This window comes from Plecotus auritus (genome assembly GCF_963455305.1).
Source record: "Plecotus auritus genome assembly, chromosome: 1".
NCBI classification, from domain to species: Eukaryota; Metazoa; Chordata; class Mammalia; order Chiroptera; family Vespertilionidae; genus Plecotus; species Plecotus auritus.
This window is the reverse complement of record NC_137770.1, coordinates 16,928,477-16,947,676: the sequence shown is the minus strand read 5'-3', so window position 1 is coordinate 16,947,676 and position 19,200 is coordinate 16,928,477.

Below are 19,200 nucleotides of genomic sequence, written 5' to 3'. Positions count from 1 at the left end.
AGTTTCTGGTTTTGAAAGATAATGAAGACCAAAGGAGGACAGATGAAACTGATTCTGCAGAGCCTGGACGTCTCTCCTTCTTGGGCAGGTGTCATGTTTAAAAAGGTCTCTCCATGAGCGCTGCCCTTGACAGTTGTTTGATGTCAGTCATATCAAATGCCTTACTTATAATTATAGTATACCCGAATTCAAAGAGAATTTATGAACTATAATGATATAAATATAGCTAGGTATAAAAAGCTCAGAAGGAAATAAAAATTAAAAATGTATATGACTATAAGTATATAGTCACATACATTCAAATCATCCTTTATAATAAAAGCCTAATATGCAAATAGACCAAATGGCAGAATGACTGGCCAGCCAAGGCAGGTGCCAGTGGGCAGAGGGAGGGGACAGCAATGGGGGGAGGTGGCGAACGGCAGTGGTGTGAGGGGGTGAGGGGCCAGCTGCTCACTGGCCAGGCACAGTCCCCCGGTTGCCTCCCACAGAGGGAGGCCACCAGCATTCACGGCAGGGCTGCGATGGGGGGTGACGCTGGCTGCTCGCCAGCCAGCACCATCCCCCGATTGGCCCGCTGGTTGCCTCCCACAGAGGGAGGCCAGACTGCGACTTAGGCCCGCTCCCTGGAGAGTGGGCCTAAGTCATCAGTTGGATATCCCCCGAGGGCTCTCAGACTGTGAGAGGGTACAGGCCAGGCTGAGGGACCCCCCCCACCCCAGTGCATGAATTTTCATGCACTGGGCCTCTAGTTCTATATAATAAAAGGGTAATATGCAAATCGACCGAACGGTGGAACGAGTGGTTGCTATGACATGCACTGACCACCAGGGGGCAGACGCTTAATCCAGGAGCTTCCCCCTGGTGGTCAGTGCACTCTCACAGGGGGAGGGCCAGTTAGCCAGAAGCCGGGCTGACGGCTGGTGAGCACAGTGGCATTGGGAGCCTCTCCTACCTCTGCGGCCATGGGGAGTGGGCCTAAGCCGTCAGTCAGACATCCCCTGAGGGTTCCTGAACTGCAAAAGGGCCCAGGCCTGGCTGAGGAACCCTCCCCCCACTGAGTGCACTAATGTCATGTACCAGGCCTCTAGTCTATATATATATATATAAAATCCTAAGTGACCATTATGACTAGAATGATTAGGATGACCAGTCAGCCAGTTGCTATGATGCGCACTGAGCACCAGGGTGCAGATGCTCAATGCAGGAGCTGCTCCCTGGTGGTCAGTGCGCTCCTACATCCAACCTGCTGTGGCCGGCTGGTGGCATTGGCATCTGTTCCTTCTGCTCCTGGCCTGGCGACCATCACCTTCTCTCCTGACCCCACTGGGGCCTTTTGTCCCTGGGCTGCAACAGGGAACCAGGGATGGGTGGTGGTAGATGCAGCCCCTTTCCCAGGGGAGCCAAGGGTTGGCTCCCTCCTTGGGGCCAGCAGCCAACCTTCTGCACCCTGTCCCTCCCCGCCAGCTGGCAGACTCCAATCAGTCCGGCCCTCATCGGCCCTGATTGCTAGACAGGCCTAGAGATCCCACCCATGCATGAATTCATGCACTGGGCCTCTAGTATGTATATAATATAATAATGAAAAAACCGAGTTACAGAGAGGATGAATACAATTCTTCATATAATGTTATACTCCCCTCGCCACCATTAGATAAGTTAATAGCAAAGTATACCTAAAACTCAATTTTCCTTATTTCTAGTTGAGCATTTCTTCAATGCTATTCCTTTTTCTAACAGTGTGGTGACAGCCAGCAGGAAAGGAGGCTGTGTGTAGGTGGAAATGGGCAAAGAGCAGTATCAAAAGGAAACTTTTTAAGAAGATGAAATGCTCATTATCTTTATAGCAGTGACTGTGTAATGGCTGTATGTATATGTCAACATTCATCAAATTGTACAGTTTAAATGTGTGCAGTTAAAAAATGTTGATTTTCCTTTAATTTACTCAGTGATCCTAATGCCAGGATGAGAACCAGAAGAGAATAGAGTAAGTGAGGGTTGAACTCAGCAAGGGAACAAGTGCAGCGTTAGAGGATGCTTTCTTGAAAAGGATACCCAATAAACAGTGCCAACCATAAGGTCCGCTATGTGTGTGCTCCAGAATTAATGGGTCACATCAGGACATGGTGGCAGACGCCTTTAGGCAGTAGTCACTCTTGTCAGGTAAATGGAAGCTTCCTGTTTCCAGAGATCTCTTTCTGAGTTGATTTATGGATTGATGTTTGATGAAGATAAAGGAGCTAGTCTTAATCCTTGGGGCTTTCTTATAGCCAGTAATAAAGCAGAGGAAAATGGTAAAGGAAAAAAAACTGAGAAAGAAGAGCTCATGAAGTAAGAGGAAAAAACCAGAGAATGTGAAGTTTTGAAAACCATGAGAAAAAAAAACATATTTTATGAACTAGAAAGTGGACATTGTCAAATGCTGTCAAATAGATCACTAAAACTAGGGCAGTGTTGGGACTCATCCCTGGCACACTGAGATTGATTCTAAATCTCAATTTCTGATGAGGAGAAGATTATATAATCTGCCAGTCCTAGTTATGGTTGGCTCAGTGGTTGGATGGAGCTTATGACTAATACCTTTGAAGTTGGGATAGGGGGAGGCTAAGAGGTAGAAACATTCTTTCTATGCCATCAAACTGGCATAATGTTACTGTTAAAGTAGGCACCTGATAAATATTTGTTATTTCATTACCACATCAATAGAAGCAAGGAATTTGCATGTGATAGTAGGCTTGAATACTGCATATGACTCCTCTGAAAAAGTGAAGGGTAAAAGATATGATTAAAGCCTATGAGATTTTGAAGGATCTGAATTGAATGAATGCAAACATCCTCATTAAATGCTTGATTATTAGTATGTTGAGTCTCTCTTTAATCTTGAAAGAAACAACTGTGAATAAATTAAGGCAATAAGACTAATGATCAAAAGGTTAATATACTTTTGGACCTAAAGTGGCAAGATGGGCTGGATGTATAGGTAAGCTTGAAAAAAAAGTGTTGAGAAAAGTTGATAAATGATAAATACGGAGTAGAAATTGTAATATAATTCCATAAGCAGTTGGGGACAACCCTACAGCCACTTGAGGTTGACATTATGGAACATAACAGCATCCTTCTATAAACACCTTCTCATTTTCCCCTTTAAAACCATGATGATCTGAACTGATGGAGATTATGTCATCTTTCACACATTTTCAATTAAAGACAACTATTTGGAATGAGGCCACAACTACTCAAAGACTTTGTAGTGAAGAATGTTTCTCCTCTGTTTGGGAATATTATCTTTAGAATCAAGGACATAGCTTCGGAGTGTGCTTGGCTCCCCAGATCAACTAACCCAAACTTGGAAATGACTAAGGAATGCTGCAGCCAAACAGTTTTCACCCACAAGTGAGAGAATATAGATTTTCCTAAGATTGAGTTCTTTGAATTTCATGGGTAAAAGCATTTTGAAGAGAAGGAGGAGATAGTTTTTGTTGAAGATCCTAAATTTGAGTCTTCCTATAAAATTCATTTTATTTTGTGATTGCTTTATATTAAAAATACTTTACAACCTGTTGGACATAGTATTTTACTGAGTTAAAGATTTTCTCTGGATACAAATGATTCAATTATATGTTAATAGTTATTATCAGTCAATGACATTACATAGCATTCATATTTTTCCTTAGTATTTTATTTGATTAAAATTTATATCTAAATGCTTACTTCCTTTATACTAAAGAATGGTAGAACTCAGGTTCCAAAAAATTTTATTAGTGATTTATGTATATATTTTATATAGATAATTTAGAATGGGAGACTCTTTTTATATTAAATGTTAAACTTAAGAATAGCAGAATAGTTGTAAGCCATATCCATATTAACAATTAATCTTGATAAAAGCATTTTACATCAAAAGTGTTTAATCTAAACCTAAGTTTGGAGTCCAAGTACTTTTATAAAAAAAAAATATTAAAATGCAAAAACTTCAGTTAGCCTACAATTCTAGAAATATTTCCTAAGATTGTAATTTTTGAGCCAATATGTGTGATTAACTTATATTCTATAAAGATTTTCTATAGAATTAAAAGAGGGTTAATTGCTAGTGTTTTATTTGACCTGACAGGACAACCAATGTTTCCCATGTTCCTGTGTCAATGTGCCAGCACCCCCTGGTGGGCATTGTTAAAAATAAAATGTAATTCTACTGATAAGAAAGGTTAAAGGTGTTCAGTTGCATTAAGTCTATTAGGATGGAATGCATTTGCACAGTACAGATAGCTTGCAGTTTTTTATTGAGTATTATCAAAAGACTATCACATAACTATAAATATCCTAATTAGGATACCACCAATTATTATTGCCCTGAAACATCTGTGTATCTAAAAAGTTTACATATACATTAACTTTATGTATATGTGTTTTTATGTGTACAAAGTAACAAGCTCTTCATTTACATTTGTTTGACAACCTTTTTAAAAATAATTTAGATTTGTGCTATATATACTTGCAGTGTGGACAAGGTTTTGTCTCCTAACTGGGGATATTATAATATAGAAAAAAAAAAAGCATGAATTTCTGCAGAGACTGATTTTATTTGAACTCTAATTGCCTCAATTATCAGCATTCTGATCTAGAGCAAATTACTTACCCTTTTCTGAACCTAATTTGGTTCATCTGTAAAACAAGGGTAAACGTGTACTGACTCTGACCAAGTAAAAATGGTCAATTGTCTCCCCAGTTTTTTAAGCAATTTTTTTCCTGTAGTTTTGTGGCATCTGTGCTTTACAACAGAAATATTTAAAATGTATAAAAATGTACACATTTTTATTATTGAACACCAAGAATAGTGTAAGGAATTGTAAGCATCAAAATGCATTATAAATCGTGCTTTGGGCTGAAATAAACACAATGTTAACAATTGGATGGTTATCTTGATAGAAATAAATTATATATCTTTTCTGTATTTTCCAAGGAAACTGATAAAGATCAGTTATAGAGAAATTACAATAACTGCTTAGCAATTAATTGATAGAACATACAGGAGCACTAAAAAGAGCCAAATCCAGTGCTAGAGCTTATTAATGAAATGAGATTAAACTTGATAGCATTTACATAAATGCTGTTTTAGTGAAACTATGTGTAGCTGTAAAAAAATAAATCTGTTTACAATGTATTCCTTTGCCTGGCAGCAGTGGCTCAGTGGTTGAGCATCAACCTATGAACCGGTAGGTCATTGTTCGATTCCTGATCAGGGTATATGCTCAGGTTGCAGTCTTGATTTCCAATCATGCAGGAGGCAACCAATCAATGATTCTCTCTCATCACTGGTGTTTTTTATCTCTCTTTCCCTCTCCCTCTCTAAAATCATTAAAAATATATTTTAAAAAATAAAATGTATTCCCAAGATGTTAAGCTATCTCTATACCTACAAACTATGTCTGAATTAAGAGGCCGTTTAAAAGGATAAAGTAAAATACTATTATGAAAAATGAGTGAAAATTTAAAAATATTGGGCAAGTTTCCTGATAGCAAGGTTTGAGAATTGTTGAATGGCTGAGAACATGGAATAGAAGGATTGTGAGGCACCAAATACTCAGAGTGCAATGACGAAAAAGAGAAATAAAAAGCCAACTCCATTTGCATTTATGCCCTGTGCTATCTGGAAGCTGTCCAGAACCATTGTTTTGGTGACTGCACTTCAGAATTTCTTGGTTTCATGCTTTGGAAACAATCTGGTTTCTGGTTCATTGGACAAAGTCGATCCTCTGTGACCACAGTGGTCTGTGGTAAAGCCTTTCACCAATGGACTCCAATGCTCATTTGCATTGGCTATGTACTTAATTGAGCATATGTTACATGTTGTATTTACATAACTGTTGATGTTTCTATATTCTCCTCACTGCTTGATGGGAATCTTCTCTGGGCATCAGTGTCCTTTTTCCTTTTAATGTCATATGTTATAGATAAGCTGGCCAGATTTTCCAATAAGTTTGCAGATTTTCCAATGTGTTTGCACCTATAAGGTGGAGTTTCCCAGACATCTGTGGTCAGAAGAACCACCTGGAATGAAGGAAAAAACATAGATTACTATAATTTAATCCAGAGACCTGAATCATAATTTTCCTTTGGAGGTGATTGGGCATCTATGTTTACAAGACACAACCAAATTTATTCTTATGATTGTTTAAACATATGGTTTATTTAATTGATTTAATTCACAACAAATGTCTATAAAGGATGTGAACATAGATAGCTCAATTTAAACACTAAAAAAATGCTAAAAGTGCAATTGGATGAAGAGAATTATTTTCATCCTTTAGAATGGGGTAATAGAATGGACTTTTATTTTTCAAATTGTTGTAGATTTTAAATAAAAAAATAACCAACAGATAATTTAATAATTCAACCTTTTTACTTTATTTTATTTTTGATGAGAGAACACTTCTTGTCAAAGTGAAAAAAACACTAAAGTATCAACAGCTCTGGATTTGTTAACTGGATATCCTGATTTCACGTAAAACGCTGAAAATATGTGAGATTCTTAGTTAGCAACTATATTAGCTTTATATTACTGCTTCACTAATTATAGCAAATTTTGCATCTTAAACTGATAAAATTTCTATCACTTCACAGAATACCTGCCTCAGAATTCCAGTAGATTTTAACTGGATCCCTACTCAGACTCTTAAAAAGCTGAAACCAAGGTGTCAGCCAGCCGACTGCTCAGTTGGAGTCCTGACCAGGGTGAGATCTGTTTCCAAGCTCCCTGGGCTTGTTGGCAAGAATTCACTTCCCTGTGGTCAGACTGCAGTTCCCATCCAGTTCCTATTGCCTTGCTGACTGTGAGTGTGGGAACACTCTCACTCTTAAAGGCTATGCACAGGCCGCTGTATGTGACCGTCTCTCTCTCAGCAACAGATACTTTCCTTCATGTCAAATCCTTTTTGACTCTTCAAATCTCTGATTCTTTTTGCTACCAAGAAAACTACATTTTTATTTTATTTTTGTTGTTGTTGCATGAGTTTTTGTTACTTTAATTATGAACAGATTCAAATAGTTTTTCTTGATTAAAATTATGGAAATATTTAAAATAAATACAGTAGTAGGTGGAAAAGGGGACATCTGTTGTCAGTTGTCATTTTGAATAGCTGCCTATTTTATAATAATGCTTTTTGGATACAAATCTTAAGAATTAGAATTCTAGATGATTCCCAAATAGCTACTAACATTCATTTTTCATCTGCATCTAATAAAGATAGGTGGTAATGGCAAACTATAGTATAGTTCTCTCTTTTCAGCTACTGCTAAAGGGCTAATGTGATTACTAATCAGCCTCACCCAAATAATCATAATTTAAGTTCGATTGATTTGAGACTTTACACCTGCAAAATCCCATCACATCAATACCCAGAGTAGTGTTTGACAGCTTGGGATGTCATCTTAGATTTCTGTCTACCACAAAAGCTCATATATTGGAGCATCTTTTTCCGCAAGTAATGATTTAAAAATATGTTACAAAGTCTGGCCCTAGATTTCTATTGGACTTCCATAGTTCCTAATAGAGCCAACATGAAAGAAACCATACATCTAAAGAATATTCAAGAACTACTGTAAGATTTTGGAGAAATGATTCTACACTGAGGTCATAACCTTTTCTGGTCAATAATCTCTTTGAGAATCTGAGGGAAGATTGGAATCTGTTCCCCATGTCCCCAGATATATACATACATTTCAGGGTTTTCTGGAATACCAAAGTAAGAGTTTCTGGTCTAAGTAAAAGGGAAAAATAAATTAATCAATAGCTGTTCGTACCTCTGATTAAAGAAGAAGTGGCGAAAGAAAGAGTAATTGTAGAAGTGTAGAAAAACAGAGAAGGAATTAGAAGAAAAAAAATGAAAATGGGAAGGAAATATCAAGAGAGAGAGGGAGGTATAGATATCCCTTTATTTTTTATTTTTTTTTAAATATATTTTATTGATTTTTTACAGAGAGGAAGGAAGAGGGATAGAGAGTTAGAAACATCAATGAGAGAGAAACATCGATCAGCTGCCTCTTGCACACCTCCTACTGGGGATGTGCCCGCAACCAAGTTACGTGCCCTTGACCGGAATCGAACCTGGGACCTTTCAGTCCGCAGGCTGACGCTCTATCCACTGAGCCAAACCGGTTTTGGCTAGATATCCCTTTAAAGAGTGGTTCCAGTCACCAATTCATGATCTAGTACCAGAAATTTCATTTCACTACTTCAGTACAGAGTAGGATTTAAACATGAGTTAATATGTGTAGGTGGATATTAGTGAAATAGCATTTTGTTTATTATAATGTAATTAGGTATTTTATAATTATATATCACAACATCCTGGCATTTTAAAGTCTAGTGTTGAATTCATTTTTCTGCAGATTAAGAAACCCTATAAAAAGACAGCATTAGGACATAAATGGCCCATTTCATAATGCTTTTTGAGGGTTACTAAACATGGTTTCCTGAGAGTTATGGTAGAGTTGCTTTTGGAAAAGCACATGATGTTAAAGCCTGGACAACTTGTGTTCAGACAACTGAGCCATCGCTTCTTGCATGAATGGCTTTAGGCAATTTAAGTCAACTTTTTCTGTGTCTCACTTTCCTTACACAAAAACATGAGATCTACTTTCAGAAACTTCTGTGATAAGTGAATGATTAAATGTCTAGGATGCTGTCTGGCTCGTCCGAGGTACTTTGAAAATGTGCAATTTCTTTTATTTTCCCAAGAGTATGACTGCTGGCCAGTAATAGTCCTGGATTTTTAAAAAAATTTCTACATATTTGCTTTTTGTTCAATGCATAATATCCAAAAGTTATCAATTTAAAACCTCTAAAATATGTCCAACTTATCTATTCCTAAGTAATTCACACTGTGTTTTGAAGTGGTTTCTTTAAATTCCTTTAAGAGCTATGAGGAAGCAGAAAACTTTATATGTAGGACTAGAAAAGGGAGAAGCAGAAACCATGACAAAGAGGTGAGGCTGGAGTAACGTGTGAATTCTAGCGGTTGGGTACCTGGCTGGGTCAGAATGAAGGTCACGGAGGGCACATTGTTTTTACTTTATAATTGAGCTCAGGGCCTTCCCTATTTGCTTTTGCCTAAATGCAATTATGTGTATAATTTCATTACTCTTTTTATCAATTATATTTTGAATTCTTTTAATAATTCCAAATGCATTTATATTTTACTATGCCCTTTTCTTTAAAAAGGCAAACAAATGGGCAAGAAGAGATAAAGCTGTATCTTCAGAATCAGGGTTTAGAAAATGTTAACAACTAATGTTAACAAAAGACTGGGTTCCTCAAGACACTTGGTTCTACTAAAATGTAAAACATACATTTTATTTTATTTATTTATTTATTACTATTTTTACTTTGCAAAGCACTTTATTAGCTCACACCTGTCTACTCATGTGAAACTAGTGTGTGCTCTGGGAGGCCAAGGGTAATTCTCATTGTGCCCTGAAATGAAGCACAGAGATTGTCACATGCCCATGCCATCCAGTGGGCTTGCTGGGACTTCCTTGGTTCCCACCTGTGGACCCCTCTAGGGTCCAACAAGTCTCTCTTTTATCCATTTTTTCCTGGCCTCCCTTCTCCCTAAAACATGCATTTTTGATCTAGCTCTCTTAGAGATCTTTATTTGACAATAAAGAAAGTCATTTTCCTAAAACACAAACCAAAATATTGACTTACAGAAGATAATTAGAATCTTATAGCCAGTTTTGAGTGACTGTGTTACACCTTGGGAGGGATGCTATGCCCAGCTAAATTTGTGTTCAGAAATATTTTTGAAGGGAGGAGACAAAAGACTGAATTTAGCCTGACTAACTAGAGACTAGTTATTAAGGAAGAAAAACAGATGAAATCTTCCTTTGTTTGCAAACAACCTTATGTATCCATTTGGAGAATCTCATTCTGTTCTGTTTCCTTTCCAGTCAGTGTGTAGTTGTAATGTATCACACGTTCGTGATACAAAGAAGGTATGACACCTTGAAAAGTCCTGAACCAGACCTAAAATACAGCTTATTCAGATGACCGGATCCCAGGATCTGAATCTGTTAGTAAAACACTTAAGTTCTAAATGCTGAAACTTCTCATTATGACCAAATAAAATAAAATAATGAAATAAAATACCACGAGGAATGAAAGCAAGGGGATGCTCTGGAGAAGTAGATAAAACACCCTCAGTGGGTAATTAGTGGCTGCTTCCTCCAAGATTTTGTGAAGGGAGATTTGATTTCTTCCTCCTGAGACACAAAATGGCAGGTCCAGGATGTGTGTTAATGTGTAACAGTGATTATCTTACTTTGCTGCTCTGTGGTAAATGCACGCCTGGTTTGTGGAAAGTTGAAAATTAAATACAGACATCAGAAGGATGGGGTAAAAGGGATTTGTTAGGTGTTTGCACTGAGATGCTAAAGAACCCCCATTAAGTTACATGTTGTAATAATTAAAACCTTGCTCTGAATTGGTTTCAAATCTTAAGCAGATCTAGAGAAACTAGAAAGGGAATTAAGAACTAATTATATTAAAGTACTAAAGATCAATTTTTCATGGATTGGTGCTTCATGTTATTGTTTCTTTAAAACACCAAAGGTGAATATTCTAAGGAAATATCAAAGGATGCTTGTCCAGAGTTCTGCATTATTCATCAGTATTACACATTTTTATAATAGAGTTTGTGTGGAGTTACTTCATTTTAGTATTGCACATTGTACCCACTCTGACGTTTGCTGTTCTTAGCAACAACAAGTGCTCAAAGAGATTTATTTTTAGAGTCAGATTAGCAGTGTGAAAGACTGGATTTCAAACCAGTATTTTCCAATTCTGAATGGAAGATGATATCCATATATGATCAAAAAACAGAATAAAATTCAGTCAGCATTATTTTTTTCTTTCCTTCTTTTCCCTGAAGGATAACACTGACATTTGATGAGACCAGCCATGCAGTGAACTCCACCCTCACAGTGAAGAGAGCTTTCTGTTCCTTCCCTTGTACTTCTTGGTAACTTTGGTGGCCCCTTGGGTTCTCCCACGCTGGACAAGGAAGCTGGTCCCCACATGGAGTGTCCGTTTATCATTAATTTTGTGACATTATTTCATGTCTGTATCATGCTACAGGATTTCTTCTATCCTGTTGATTTTGACTCTTCCTCTGACAGATTGAGCTTCCTTTGTTCCATGTGAGAGTAAGGGTGAAGGGCATTTTCCAGAATAAGCTGTGGCAGCCATGAGAGTGTGCCTTGAAGGCTTTGGAAGAAAGAGAATGTCATGGGGAAAGGGTACTAGCTGCATCTGTGTTAAACAAAAAAATGCATTGTCACATTGAGCAAAGTTATCCTATATAATAAAAGGCTAATATGCAAATTGTCCCCTCAACTGGGAGTTCAACCTCTGGCTGACCCCGCCCCCAATCGCCATCCCACCCTGATTTAGGGGCGGGGCCTGCCAGCCAACTGCCCGCGGCCCCTCCCCTTGGATGGCCCAGCCCAATTGGACCCGATCAGGGCGGGCCGACCGGACCCCACCCGTGCCAGAATTTGTGCACAGCAAGTGCCTCTAGTATACTAATACTAGTTATAAGGCAGAGAGAAAGAAAATAGGAATGCTTTCGGAATTGTTATAGAAGCTCAGAATATTTACAGCATTTCATATATGAAAAAACAACAATGGGACTAATGATGGAAATATAACTGAGGGGATTTGGTTTCATCTTAGAGTGCCAAGTCTCTGTTGTCATAGCAAATTTAAAATTACATGAGTGTTTCTTGTTTACTTATTGGACTTTATTAAGTCATATCATTTAGGCTATCTAAACATACTTTTAGTATATTTAAAAAGATATTGAATTTAAAGTTTATATCTGAGTTTACAGGCAGGGCATGGACAAGTTGAGTTAAGCTCTATTATATATTCAGTTTATTCCAACTGTTATTTGATGTGACTTCTTTTTGCTTATCTTCAGCTCAGCAGCCAACCTTCACCAAACTAAAGGCAACAGAAACCACTATCACCAAAGATAAAAAGCATCCCTAATCTAATAGGCTCTACTGACATCACTCTCTTCTTCCTAAAGAAAAAGAAACAGGTTCAGGGGAGCTTTTTCAGAGTTATGTAGAAAATATGTGTTTTCCTGCTATATACTATGCAGAATGGTTAGCAGGAGGAAAGAAAGCGCACATTTATTTTAAAAGCAGAGCCCCATTTACAACTAAACTTTTATAATTTTAAATCCCAACAATTATTTAAATAAATTTATTTAAAACAAGTTAATTAAAATTAAACTGAAGATATTCTATCTTTAATGGACAGTTTTACAAATGAAATATTTGGTGGTGACACATATAATTTTGCTATATATTATTTTTATATAATTTCTAGTTATTCAGTGTTTAAATTACACAAAATTTAGATATGTTTAAATTATATTTGAATCGAGTCTTAGTGGAAGCCTGATGTCTATATGATGGAACAAGGAGATCATAGTTTTAAAATGACTGAGATAAAATATAAAAGGTATTAAATATCAAAGAGAACTAGATTATCCTTTTGTTATATGTATAATATATGCATATAAAACATTTACAGATAACACATATTTATGGTATTCATAATTACTTATTTCCTCTTGGAGAAATGTGCTTAAGACTATGCTTCCAGAGAGAAAATTAAAATGCCTAAAATCAATTAAAATGGGAAAGGGGATGAGGCATAAGAATTCAAACAGATGTTTTGTGTGTATATTACCAAATACATTTTCTTTAGATTAAATTGCCATGGGGTATTTACTATATGCATGCACAAAATTAAAGTTGAGTAGATCTTATTCACCTCGCTGAATTAACTTGATTTCACAGAATTGTGGAAACAGTTTTGACTCTATTTTAGTGCTCTGCGCAGTGGTACTATCTTTTTCATGTTAGGTCACTTCACTTAGAAAAGACAGACCTCAGGGTGTCATATTGACCTTCCTAATTGCATATTTTTAATTAGTACAGTCTTCTTTAATATTTAATCTTCATTTAAATACACTGTGATACTCAACATATGTACACGTGTGTGTGTGTGTGCCTGTGATCTTTATTTTCAAATACAATGCTACTGACAGTGGTGTTGATCGATGTGTGGATGTGGCTGGGAAAATGTATGCATCATTAACAATACTTCCCACACAGAACATATTAGTGAGTGTAGGGCTATTTGAAAAACCTGTTATAATTTGCTCTTGTCTTTTTCTGTTTGGTGTGAAATCTTTACCCAGAAAGAACTAATCTATATTGAGGTCAAGACTACCACTAATAAGAAATTCTTTTTACAATGTAGGGCATGGCAGCTGCAGGAGATACAGAGAGAGGATTGGCAGGTTTGTGCCATTATTGTTGATCTTGATCCATCATTTAAAGTGCAGGAGGATTTATTGGTAGAATTGATGAAACCATACAAAACAATTTTGCTGAAGTATAGCACGGGCAGATACAAATGGATATTGATTGCGAGTGGGAAAATAACATGATGCGCTCATACTTTGTGGAAATGAAATGTAGTAAAAATTCATAATTCTTCAGTGGTTAAACTATGCATCCAGTGAATGCACAATAAATGTTATATGCAGTATGAATGTTGTGTTACATGGATACTGTTTTTGAGTCTCCCTGAATGTCTTAGTTAATAGTGAGGCAGACAGTGAAAGCGCTGCTATTTATTGGTGCTTTTTGGCAAGGACTCTAACCTGCTTCCACCTTCTAAATCCCCACAGTGGCACTGTGAAGATTTACATTTATAACAAGTATGGAACCCTGGAGGGAGGGTTGTAGGTATGAAATTTACCTCTTAGCATATCTTTGGCAAGGAAATAGGTGACATTAAATTTCCCCCAAAACTCTCCTCACCTTTGAGAAAAATAATGTTCTTAATTCTACCAAAGCACTAGAAAAGCTAGGACGAGTCCAAGAATCTGCCAAGAGGGGAAGACTACCAGGTGCTTAAATGGCAAACATCCATGGGATACAGTTGAATGAATAAAGATGAATGGGGATGAAACATTTAATTTGAAATGAATTCAAGTGAAAATTAAGCCAGACTATGACTGAAATATAATTTAATCTCTTCATTTTGCTCTAGTTAACCCCCACAGATAAAAGTATGCACTGAGAAAACAGGAACATGGTATAATATATATTGTAAAAACATATGGTGAGTATCCAAAGAGAAGTGTCAACCTCAAAACCAAGCAAACATAGAGCTCCCACTGGACACAAATTAAACCTGGGAAGCCTGTTAAGTGCATAGCCAGAAAAAATATGGCATATAGGACATGGGAAAGATAAACCAAATAGGGAAAGATAGAACATAAAGTTGCCAAACTTCACCAGACATTTTACCAATGTGGGCCCCGTTCTTTCACAGATAGGTAATCATATCTGCCATGGAAACCTACAAACTAAGGCTTGGCATGGAAAAAAGTACTCTTTAGTTTTTATTCCTTTCTTTTTCTGTACTTTTGTAAGGAAACAAACTATTAATAGATGCATAATTGGAGGTTAGACAGGATAAAGGGTTGAAGCCCTTCACAGGCCATGACTGTAGAAACATTTTTACGTTGTTGCTAGTGGAAAATTATTGAGGTGCTGTTTATCTTGGATTTTCTGAGAGTACTAAGAGTTCTAATTTCAAATATTGTTTTCTGTTTTAGGCCATGTGTCAAAGCTTGAAGTTCAGTACTTAGAAAATTCTGTTCTCTAGGGATAGTCTATTAGTCATGGTTCTCCAGAGGAATGGAAGCTGTGTGTGCGTGTGTGTGTGTGTGTGTGTGTGTGTGTGTGTGTGTGTCTAACATACAAAATATATATATGTGTGTGTGTGTATATATATATAACATAGATAAGATGTATATCTATATATATTTAGAGAACAAGAGATAGAGAAAGAATAATTAAGATTGATTGATAGAGGAAGAGAAAGATTTTGCATAGTTGATTTTGGCAAGAGCTCATTTGAAGTCTTGAGTTGAACGCAGTCTGACAGAATTCCTTTCTCTTCAGGGGAACTCAATATTTTCTTTGAAGGTTCCCAACTGATTGGATGAGATCCACCCATATAATGGAGAAAATTTTGCTTTACTCAAAGTCTACAGATTTAAATGTTTTTTACATCTAAAATACACCTTCACAGCATATCTAGACTGGTGTTTGACCAAATAACTGTGCACCATACCCTAGCCAAATGGGCACATAAGGTTAACCATGGCAGCTAATAGGAAACAGATGTAACACTGTAAATGGGGATCACCTAAAAAATTAAACAACACTGTAAACTTGTCACCCTAAGGCCAGAGAGTGTATTTCAGAATAGGTGTTTTGTCAAGAAGATTTAATATTTTGCAAGTATCTATTTGCTCTTTATAATTCCAAGTTTCCCAGACTGTTATGTTGGGATTGTCTACAATGGATTCTATGTTGGTTACTTCTAGACTGAAGTTATTAAGAACTGGTATATATTCTCCATTTTTTCACTATTGCAAGATGGAGGAAAGGGTGTCTGATCTGCCATAAAAATTATATGAGAGAAAGTAAGCCTGTATTTTTTATATGCCATACAGATATCAAGAGTTTTCTGTTATATTAGCCCCATTAACACAGTGTCATTTATTTTGTATCAAAAATAATTTATTCTCATTAAAAAAAGAGATCCACTTTGTTGATTTTTTTAAAGTAATATAAAGAAGAAAATTAAGATTAGATGAACAGCACTTATATCTTACTGCATTTTCTTCCAATATTTGAATCAATATACTAAATTAAAAATGTAGTTGCTTTTAACTGTGACTCACACTGATATACATATATGCAATTACACCCACACACACACACACAGACACATTTTGTCCTTACATTTACAGACATTACTTGTGTTTGATTTCATATCATTACAATTCTTAAAGTAAATTAGATGATCATGATAGACATTGTTAAGAAAGTATATAAGATCCAATTATATTTATGTGGTTTCCAACATTATTTAATTGTAAAATTATCTGAAATAAATATCTGTGTTATTGACAAAATTGTATTACCAATTCACCCATTTATTATTTGGGATGTCACCAGTTCCCTACTCATATTAGTCAGCTTCCTAAACTTACCTGAATAATTCTGTATATTTGTATCCCACAAATGCAAAAATCGATAAATTAATTCCACATGTTAAATAACATTTAAGGGTTTTTAATATAATATTTTGTGCCTAAATATCTTAAAAATAGTATTGTAAAAGTTCAATGTTATTAAAATACTTCTTAAAGACTAAAAGATAAGGGTTTATTTTATATGGATAGACAGATCTTATACAGTAGTTAAGATCTACATAATAATTATATAGATCTTAACAATCTTAACAGAATTATAAGATTATAATAGAGCTGAAATTTTTTTTATGACCTAGTGACATTGTAGTTATCATAAAGTCCTAGTGCAATGCATCACTCATTCATTTGTGGTGATGCTGGTGTGAACAAGCCTACTGTGCTCCCAGAAGCATAAAGGTAGAGTGAATATAATTATATGCAGTACGTAATAGTTGTTAATGATAATAAATGGTTATGTTATTGGTTTATGTATTTACTAGATGCTCATTTTATCATTATTTTAGAGTGTACCCTTTTACTTAAAATTTTTTGCTGTAAAGCATTATGTCATGTTATGCTGTCAGCAGCCTCATATACTTATTGCTTACCATGTCTCTTGATTGCATTATTTTCTCTTGGCTTGATTTCATTTTATGTTTTGTTCATCATGGCTCCTAAGCATACAGAATCCACTGCTAATGTTGCCAGTAAGAGGCCACATCAAATAATAGACCTAGAAACAAAATTAAAAGTGATTAAGGACTACGAAAGTGAAAAATCAGTGATGGTTACTGCTCACGATTCAGGCATATCTTATTCCACCACAACTACCATCTTGAAGAACAAGAACAAAGTAGTGAAAGTTATTGAAGGATCTGCTTCATTGAAAGCAATAAGATCAATGAAAGTTTGTGAAGGGCCCATATCAGACATGGAGACATTTCTAATGACCTGGATTAGGGACCAGACACAGAAGCACGTCCTTCTCAGCAACATAACCAAAGCAAAACGTTTGTTTGCAACATTGAAAGAAAAGGCTGGACCCAACTACAACGTTGAATTTACTGCCAGCTCTTGGTAAACTATTCAAGAATTATTATTCATTTCCTAATGTGAAAGTGAGCGGTGAGTCTGCAAGTACTGATGTGAAGGTGGCTAAACAATTCTGGAAAATTGCTTACCGGAGCAAATATTCAGTATTGGTGAAACCTCCCTGTCCTGGAAATGGATGCCTGAATGGACTTTTATCCATAAAAAGGCCAAGTCAATGCTAGATTTCAAGGCTTCTAAGGACAGAATAACAGTCTTGCTTGGGGGCAATATTGAAGGATACAAATTGAAGCCCTTTGTGATTTGGCACAGTGAGAACTCCTAGATCTTGATGCATATCAGTAAGCACACACTGCCAGTGTGCTACAAGAGCACTAAGAAGCCATGGATGACTCAGCTCCTCTCCTAATATATCCTCCTAAGTTGCTATGCTAGCAAAAAGGGGAAGTTCTGTTTGGAAAATAACATACAAGATTTTGTTTACTGTTGACAATGCTTCCAAACATCTTCTTTTTATTAATGATCTTCATCCCAGTATTAAAGTGGTGTTTCTCCCTCCAAACATTACCTCTTTGATTCAATCAATGAATCAAGGAGCTATAGAAGCTTTTAAAGCATACTATCTGAGACAGGCTAGTGCTGCAACTGAGGAAGACACTGAATAGACACTGGTGCAATTCTGAAAAGATTACAACACCTATCTCTGCATCAGGAGCCTTTGTTGGTCAGAGCTGATGTCGCCAAGGAGTGTGAATAACTTTTGGAAGAAGATACTTAAGAGTTTGGCCATGATTTCAAAAGATTTGCCAAGGATGAGAAGTTTGCAAAAATCAGTAAGGTTGTGGTTGAGATGGCAAACAACTTGAACCTGACTGTGGGTGAGAATGACATTGAGGGGCTCCTAGAAGCGGTTACTGAGAAGTTGACTAATGGGGTGTTGTGGGAACTGGAATAGGAACACATAGCTGAAGAAGAGGCAAGAGAAATGGAAATTAAAGGAGGAGAACAAGAAGGACCTCTTAAGGAAATTCACAGTAAAGTGTTTAGCAGAATCTTTTGCAGACCCAAGAAAGCTCTTTACAAAATTTGAAAACATGGACCCCCACAACAAAAGTTTTTTGTTAATAGAGCAGAATGTTCATGATGAATTATCTGTTTACAAGGAAATATATGATGAAAAAAAAGAAACCAAGCAAACCATCATGGACATATTTCTGAAAAGACTGACACTTCCTCAAGAAGAGGCTCAGACACATCCTTCAGGAGGTAATTCCAGAAGAAGGCATTGTTTTCATATGGAGATGACAACTCCATGTATGTTATTGTCCTTGGAGACCTTCCAGTGGGACAAGATGTAAAGGTAGACGACACTGATATTGAGGATCCTGACCATGTGTAGGCCTAGGACAGTGGTCGGCAAACTCATTAGTCAACAGAGCCAAATATCAACAGTACAACGATTGAAATTTCTTTTGAGAGCAAAATTTTTCAACCTTAAACTTCTTCTAACACCACTTCTTCAAAATAGACTCGCCCAGGCCGTGGTATTTTGTGGAAGAGCCACACTCAAGGGGCCAAAGAGCCGCATGTAGCTCACAAGCCGCAGTTTGCTGACCACGGGCCTAGGATAATGCATGTGTTGGTGTCCTAGTTTCTAATAGGTGTTTAAAAAATAAAAATTAGCCCTAACCGGTTTGGCTCAGTGGATAGAGCATCGGCCTGTGGACTCAAGGGTCCCAGGTTCAATACTGTCAAGGGCATGTACCTTGGTTGCAGGCACATCCCCAGTAGGAGGTGTGCAGGAGGCAGCTGATTGATGTTTCTTACTCATCGATGTTTCTAACTCTCTCTCCCTCTCCCTTCCTCTCTGTAAAAAATCAATAAGTTATATTAAAAAAATAAAAATTTAATTAATAGAAAAAGCTGATTGAATATAAAGGAAGAGGATATTTTTGTACAGCTGTATAATGTGTTTGTGTTTTAAGCTGTTATTGCAAAAGAGTTGAGAATTTAA